The 7,259-nt window shown below is 47.2% G+C and overlaps 1 long non-coding RNA gene across 1 annotated transcript; it reads right to left on the bottom strand.

The window, feature by feature from the left end:
- Nucleotides 1–635: 635 nt before the first annotated feature.
- Nucleotides 636–6,988, bottom strand: LOC146360328 (uncharacterized). Its single transcript, XR_014787004.1, has 3 exons — nucleotides 6,921–6,988; nucleotides 6,689–6,814; nucleotides 636–1,326 (listed from the first exon to the last, which is right to left on the bottom strand). It is a non-coding gene; the product is annotated as an uncharacterized LOC146360328 (long non-coding RNA).
- Between the last annotated feature and the right edge of the window lie 271 nt (nucleotides 6,989–7,259).

Consider the following 7,259-nt stretch of genomic DNA (forward strand, 5'->3'; position numbering starts at 1 on the left):
GCTCGATGGTCTTGTAGGCCCCTTCCAACCCCACTATTCTATGATTCTAGAGCATCCTTGTTACACGGAGAGGGGGCCCTGGGAGGGAGCCCCAGAGGAGCAGCGGCAGGGGTGGCTACAGTGGTGGAGGCCTGTGGCGGAACAACGCAGGTTTTCTGCTGCTATTCCCTACTGAAATACTTTGAGACTTGCGTCTATGGAACTCCCTGCCAAACGGCCGTCCCAAATATAACAGCCCTTAACATAAAACCACTGCCACGAAAAAATTTAAAGCCTGAAACCTGGGCTTCCCACAGTAATTGGTTCAGAAGATCTAGCACAATGGCAAAAAGTATGTGCATGTTTCGTTCATCAAGACTTGCCCCCAAAAAGCACATGAGTTTAGGTCAAGGGAGACGGGGAGAGCCAACTATTCATAAACATCATAAAGCAAATCAATTTGGAACAGTGATATCATATTTGGAGGGAGCATCAGAGAAGCTAGGGGAGGTATGGAAGCAATGGGGAAAAATTCACAGTTAACTGAACAGGTTTTCTTTGGAGGGGGAAAACGGGGGATTTGAAATGGGTAGACAATAGTGTGTCTACGGCAGAAAAGGCGACCCCCTAAAAATCCAAATACAGACAAATCTTCAGAAGATGCCACTCGATGCACATTTATTGATTTCAAACAAGGATTTAAAATGTACATATTGATTTAGGGGAAATTAACTCAGTAGAGCAATTGCAGTTAAAATGCAAGCATAATAAACCTTCAAATCTTCAGTGAGAACTGTACTTTCGTGGGGGAATTGGCAGAGTTCTCATGGCGGGTGGCCCCAGAGGCTTAACTAGGCTGCTGACATGTGCTGATGGTTCACCGGGAAGGGTTTCTGGGGGAAGAGGTTGCACGGAAGAGATCTGGAGTGTCTGAAGGTGGCTGGCTGGCCACTGTGGGAAGGAAGGTGCAGGACGAGATGGGCCTCTGGTCTGATCCGGCATGGCTCTTTCTATGTCCTTAAGGATGCAAAGCCAAATCACAAACGTAAACGCCTGGGCTTGCAGGTTTCTTTAGTCAGTGAACAAGTGCTCCAGGCGGCGCCTTGTTCCCAGTGGCGCAGCTTGGTTACATCGCGGTCTTCTTCTCTTGAAGATGGGTGTTTCCTTCCTTGAGGGCCTCATGTCTGCTCAGCATCGTCCTCTTCAGAACTCTTCCCTTTTTCTTACAGCACTCCCTTCTTCTTCTTACACCTTTCCCAAGAAGAACTTTGACAGAGTCACGTAGGCCAAATTTGGGTTGAGGGAAAGCACCATTGCCTTCGTAGGAGAGGAAAAATGTGGGGCAATCTAAGGAGAGAGAGAAAGAGAGACAAGAGGGTATGAGAGAAACCCAAACCCATAAAAGCTCCAAATATCCTCTCAATGCGGTGTTGAAAATTAATGCTATACTTCTTCAGCAGTGATAGCATAATCCAGCCTCGTCCAACCTGATTCCTCCCAGATGTTTTGGACTACAGCTCCCATCATTCCTGACCATTGGCCATGCTGTCTGGGGCTGATGGGAATTGGAGTCCAGAATATCCGGAGAAAGGCTGGTGTAATCCATTGTCAACATATGTTTAAAAAGTCCAAAATATTGATGCTGACTAAAGCCTTTCACAGCTTAGGAGCTGCATATAATCTAGGTTGCTCCCCTGTGTGGGCTTACTTGAGAGTAAGCCCACTAAACACAATGGGACTTACATCTGAGTAAACAGGTGCACCGTTGCGCCATCAAGCATTAGCGTATGAGTCGGCAACTTCGAGCCCTCTAATTACTTTGGCCTTCAACTCCCATCTACCCTAGGCAGCATAGCCCAGGGTGAGGAATGATGGGAGTTGTAGGCCAAGAATTCTGGAGGACTACATACTGCCCTTCATGGATCACTGCCTTGTTGTGGCGAAGGGGCTTGCGTAACTCAGTGAAGCCATAAGCTATGCCGTGCAGGGCCACCCAAGACGGACAGGTCATGGCAGAGAGTTCTGACAAAATGTGGTCCACTGGAGAAGGAAATGGCAACCCACTCCAGTATTCTTGCCAAGAAAACCCCATGGAACGTATCACAAGGCTAAAAGAGATGACGCCGGAAGATGAGCCCCTCAGGTCGGAAGGTGTCCAATATGCTACTGGGGAAGAGCAGAGGGTATTTCCAAGTAGCGCCAGAAAGAGTGAAGCGGCTGGGCCAAACCCGAAAGGACACTCAGCTGTGGATGTGTCTGGTGGTGAAAAGAAAATCCGATGCTGTAAAGAACAATATTGTTTAGGAACCTGGAATGTCAGATCAATGAATCAAGGTAAGCTGGAGGTGGTCAAACATGAGATGGCAAGATTGAACATCGACATCTTGGGAATCAGCGAACTAAAATGGACAGGCATGGGCGAATTTAATTCAGGTGACCATCATATCTACTACTGTGGGCAAGAATCCCTTAGAAGAAATGGAGTAGCACTCATAGTCAACAAAAGGGTGGGAAAAGCAGTACTGGGGTACAATCTTAAAAATGATAGAATGATCTCAGTACGAATCCAAGGCAAACCATTCAACATCACAGTAATTCAAGTCTATGCCCCAACCACTGAGGCCGAAGAAGCTGAGGTTGATCAGTTCTATGAAGACCTACAACACCTTCTAGAACTAACACCAAAAAAAAGACGTCCTCTTCATCATAGGGGATTGGAATGCTAAAATAGGAAGTCAAGAAATCACCGGGATAACAGGCAGGCATGGCCTTGGTGTACAAAATGAAGCAGGACAAAAGCTAATAGAGTTTTGCCAAGAGAACATGCTGATCATAGCAAACACTCTTTTCCAACAGCACAAGAGGCGACTCTACACATGGACATCACCAGATGGTCAATATCGAAATCAGATTGATTATGTCCTTTGCAGCCAAAGATGGAGAAGCTCCATACAGTCAGTCAAAACAAGACCTGGAGCTGACTGTGGCTCAGATCATGAGCTGCTTCTTGCAAAATTTCGGCTTAAATTGAAGAACGTCGGGAAAACCACTAAACCGTTCAGGTATGACCTAAATCATATCCCTGATGAATATACAGTGGAGGTGAGGAATAGATTTCAGGGATTAGACCTGATAGACAGAGTGCCTGAGGAACTATGGACGGAGGTCCGTAACATTGTTCAGGAGGCAGCAACGAAATCCATCCCAAAGAAAAAGAAATGCAAGAAAGCAAAGTGGCTGTCTGATGAGGCTTTACAAGTAGCTCACGAAAGAAGGGAAGCGAAAAGCAAGGGAGAAAGGGGAAGATATACCCAACTGAATGCAGAGTTCCAGAGAATAGCAAGGAGAGACAAGAAGGCCTTCTTAAATGAACAATGCAAAGAAATCGAGGAAAACAACAGAATGGGAAAGACTAGAGATCTCTTCAAGAAAATTGGAGATCTCAAGGGAACGTTTTGTGCAAAGATGGGCATGATAAAGGACAAAGAAGGCAGGGACCTAACAGAAGCAGATGAGATAAAGAAGAGGTGGCAAGAATACACAGAAGAACTATACAGGAAAGATCTGAATGTCCCTGATAGCCATGATAGTGCGGTCACTGAACTTGAGCCGGACATCCTAGAGAGTGAAGTCAAGTGAGCCTTAGGAAGCATTAGTAACAATAAAGCTAGCGGAGATGACAGTATTCCAGCCGAGCTATTTAAAATCCTAAAAGATGATGCTGTTAAAGTGCTGCATTCAATATGCCAACAAATCTGGAACACTCAACAGTGGCCACAAGACTGGAAAAGGTCAGTTTACATTCCAATTCCAAAGAAGGGCAATGCCAAAGAGTGTTCAAACTACCGCACCATTGCGCTCATTTCACATGCCAGCAAGGTGATGCTCAAAATCCTACAAGCTAGGCTTCAGCAGTATGCGAACCGAGAACTACTGGAAGTACAAGCTGGGTTTAGAAGAGGCAGAGGAACTAGAGATCAAATCGCCAACATTCGCTGCATCATGGAGAAAGCAAGAGAATTCCAGAAAAACGTCTATTTCTGCTTCATTGACTACGCTAAAGCCTTTGATTGTGTGGATCACAACAAACTGTGGCAAATTCTTAAAGTGATGGGAGTACCAGACCACCTTACCTGTCTCCTGAGAAACCTGTACGAGGGTCAAGAAGCAACAGTAAGAACCAGACATGGAACAACCGAGTGGTTCAAAATTGGGAAAGGAGTACGACAAGGCTGCATATTGTCACCCTGCTTATTTAACTTATATGCAGAGTACATCATGAGAAATGCCGGGTTGGATGAATCAGAGGTCGGAATTAAGATTGCTGGGAGAATGATCAACAACCTCCGATATGCAGACGATACCACCCTAATGGCAGAAAGCGAAGAGGATCTAAAGAGCCTCTTGTTGAGGGTGAAAGAGGAGAGTGCAAAAGCTGGTTTGAAACTCAACATTAAAAAAACTAAGATCATGGCATCTGGCCCCATCACTTCCTGGCATATAGAAGGGGAAGAAATGGAAGCAGTGACAGATTTTACTTTCTTGGGCTCCAAGATCACCGCAGACGGTGACTGTAGCCATGAAATTAAAAGACGCTTGCTCCTGGGGAGGAAAGCTATGGCCAACCTAGACAGCATAGTAAGAAGCAGAGACATCACCTTGCCGACAAAGGTCCGTCTAATCAAAGCTATGGTTTTCCCAGTAGTAATGTATGGATGTGAGAGCTGGACTATAAGGAAGGCTGAGCGCCGAAGAATTGATGCTTTCGAACTGTGGTGCTGGAGAAGACTCTTACGAGTCCCCTGGACTGCAAGGAGGTCAAATCAGTCCATCCTAAAGGAAATCAACCCTGAGTGCTCATTGGAAGGACAGATACTGAAGGTGAAGCTCCAATATTTTGGCCACCTAATGCGAAGAGAAAACTCTCTGGAAAAGACCGTGATGCTGGGAAAGACTGAAGGCAAAAGGAGAAGGGGACAGCAGAGGATGAGATGGCTAGATAGCATCACCGATGCAATGAATATGAACTTGAGCACGCTCCGGGAGAGAGCACAGGACAGGAAGGCCTGGCGTGCTATGGTCCATGGGGTCACGAAGAGTCGGACACCACTGAACGACTGAACAACAACAACAACAACAACATACTGCCCTGCTGTAGAGTGCACCCAGTACTTTGTGCATATTGCCTTGTGGAAATTGTCACACCAGTCCTGCAGGGTAGGTCTGTGTTTTTATCCCCAATGTGTAGACAAGGGATTCCAAGGCCCGAAGCCACATTTGAACTTGGGACTTTCTGACGTTATGCCACTGCGGCCTCAGGGAACGCCTCTTTCCGTTGAGTGTCTCCAAGCCATGCCCTGCTTGGAACTGCCAGGCAGAGAGAAATTAGCCAGGCTTTGACAGTCTTTCCCACCACGGTGCTATCCATGTTGCCAACAGCTGTGATGGCTGGGGACGGTGGGCATTGCAATCCTAGGGCAGCAGGCTGGGCCCTTTTCTGTAATTGCCTTGAGGCTACAAAAGGATTTTCCTCCAGAGGTGTGGCAATGTTCCTCTCTGCTGTGATTTCCAACCCCCAGGTAAAATAAAGCAAGGGTGGTGGGAATCGGATCAGGGCCACAATGCTGAGGGAGGGAGGCTTAACTCTTTCCAGTCGTGCCACTTTCCCCAACTGATCCAATGGACTCTCCTAAAGATATTTGTCCCAGGGTGGGGGTGGGGGGGCATGCACATGCTTGTCTGGACAATACCATTACAGACCATAGGTGGGAACTCATACCACTGAATGCCCTCCCATTAAATAACTAAACCACTTCACATAGAAAACTAGCTTGTCAGGGAGAGGGCTATGCTAGAACTCCTTTCCCTGAGAAGCTAGTTTTCTGGGAGGGATTTTCTTTTTAAAGGAAGAGCATTCAGCCTTTTGGGCCTCCACCTGCTGGCTGGAGTGGTACAGTCCAGACAGAGGTTTGCGACTGCAGTGAAAACTAGGCCATGATCTCCAGAAACAGTTAATTTCCCAAATATCTAATATTCCTTATTATGAGGAATGGATAGGGAAACAACTGTTAATGCCCAAACTTAGTTAACTGGTGCTTTTGATTATGAGATCTATTGCATTTATATCCCGCCTTTTTTCCTCTAGCGAGGAACCCAAGGCGGTGTACATAATCCTCCTCCTCTCCATTTTATCCTCACAACAACAACCCTGTGAGGTAGGTTGGGCTGAGAGTCTGTGACTGGATCTCCCGGCTCCCAGTCCAACACTCTCACCACTGCACCACACCGGTAGACTGCCCAAAGTCCAAAATCACTAGACCAGCTACAAAATATGAGAAGCAGCAACATGGAAAGAAAGATCCTGTGTATGTGTGTGTGTGTGTGTGTGTGTGTGTGTGTGTGAGAGAGAGAGAGAGAGAGAGAGAGACAGAGACAGAGACAGAGAGACAGAGACAGAGACAGAGACAGAGACAGAGAGAGAGGCAGGCAGGCAGGCAGGCAGGCAGAGAGGGGATATGCACCACACTAAGAACATAAGAAGAGCCCTGCTGGATCAGACCAAGGGTCCATCTAGTCCAGCTTTCTGTTCACACAAGTGGCCAACCAGCTGTCAACCAGGAACCTGCAAGCAGGACACAAGTGCAACAGCACCCTCCAAAATTCCTGCTCACCAACATCCCCCCTCCCCACCCCACATGCACCAACTCACCAACACAGCAGAGCTGCAATCCGTTGTAACACGTCCCCTTTGACATCTTCTGTACAGGGCAAATTGTGGGGTGGCATGTCCCCTTGTCTTCATAACACTTTAGGGTATCCGTTTCATTGCTGTGCCCTGCACAGAGACATAAAGCAGGGGTCACCAACTGGGATACAGGAGCAATGGGCGGGGGTGGGGGATGGTGGTTCAGGATCTCTCCCCCTCCCCCCACTTACTTTACCCCAAAGTCTGTTTCCAGGGGGGCATTCTGTGCCAGCTTTTGAACTGCTCTCTGTGGTGGTGGTTTTCTTTCCCCCAGCTGGTGGCAACTTTTAACAGTTGTGATTTATTCAGCCCAGCAGCTCTCAGTATAAACCTTCATCAGGGACATGGATATAAAACAACACTCCTTCTCCATTAGGAAGTGATTCCCCACCTCATAAAAGAGAGCAGAGGACACAATGAGATTGTGGTTTTGTTTTACATAAGAATGCAACAACATTCCAGCTGGATCCGAACAAAGGCCCAGCTACTCTAGCCTCTTGCTTCCGACGGTGGACAGCCCCAAACCAGCCCTCTC

This window comes from Heloderma suspectum, chromosome 1 (assembly GCF_057233095.1).
Source record: "Heloderma suspectum isolate Gila_16-S chromosome 1, 16-S_ref, whole genome shotgun sequence".
In the NCBI taxonomy this organism is placed as follows: Eukaryota; Metazoa; Chordata; class Lepidosauria; order Squamata; family Helodermatidae; genus Heloderma; species Heloderma suspectum.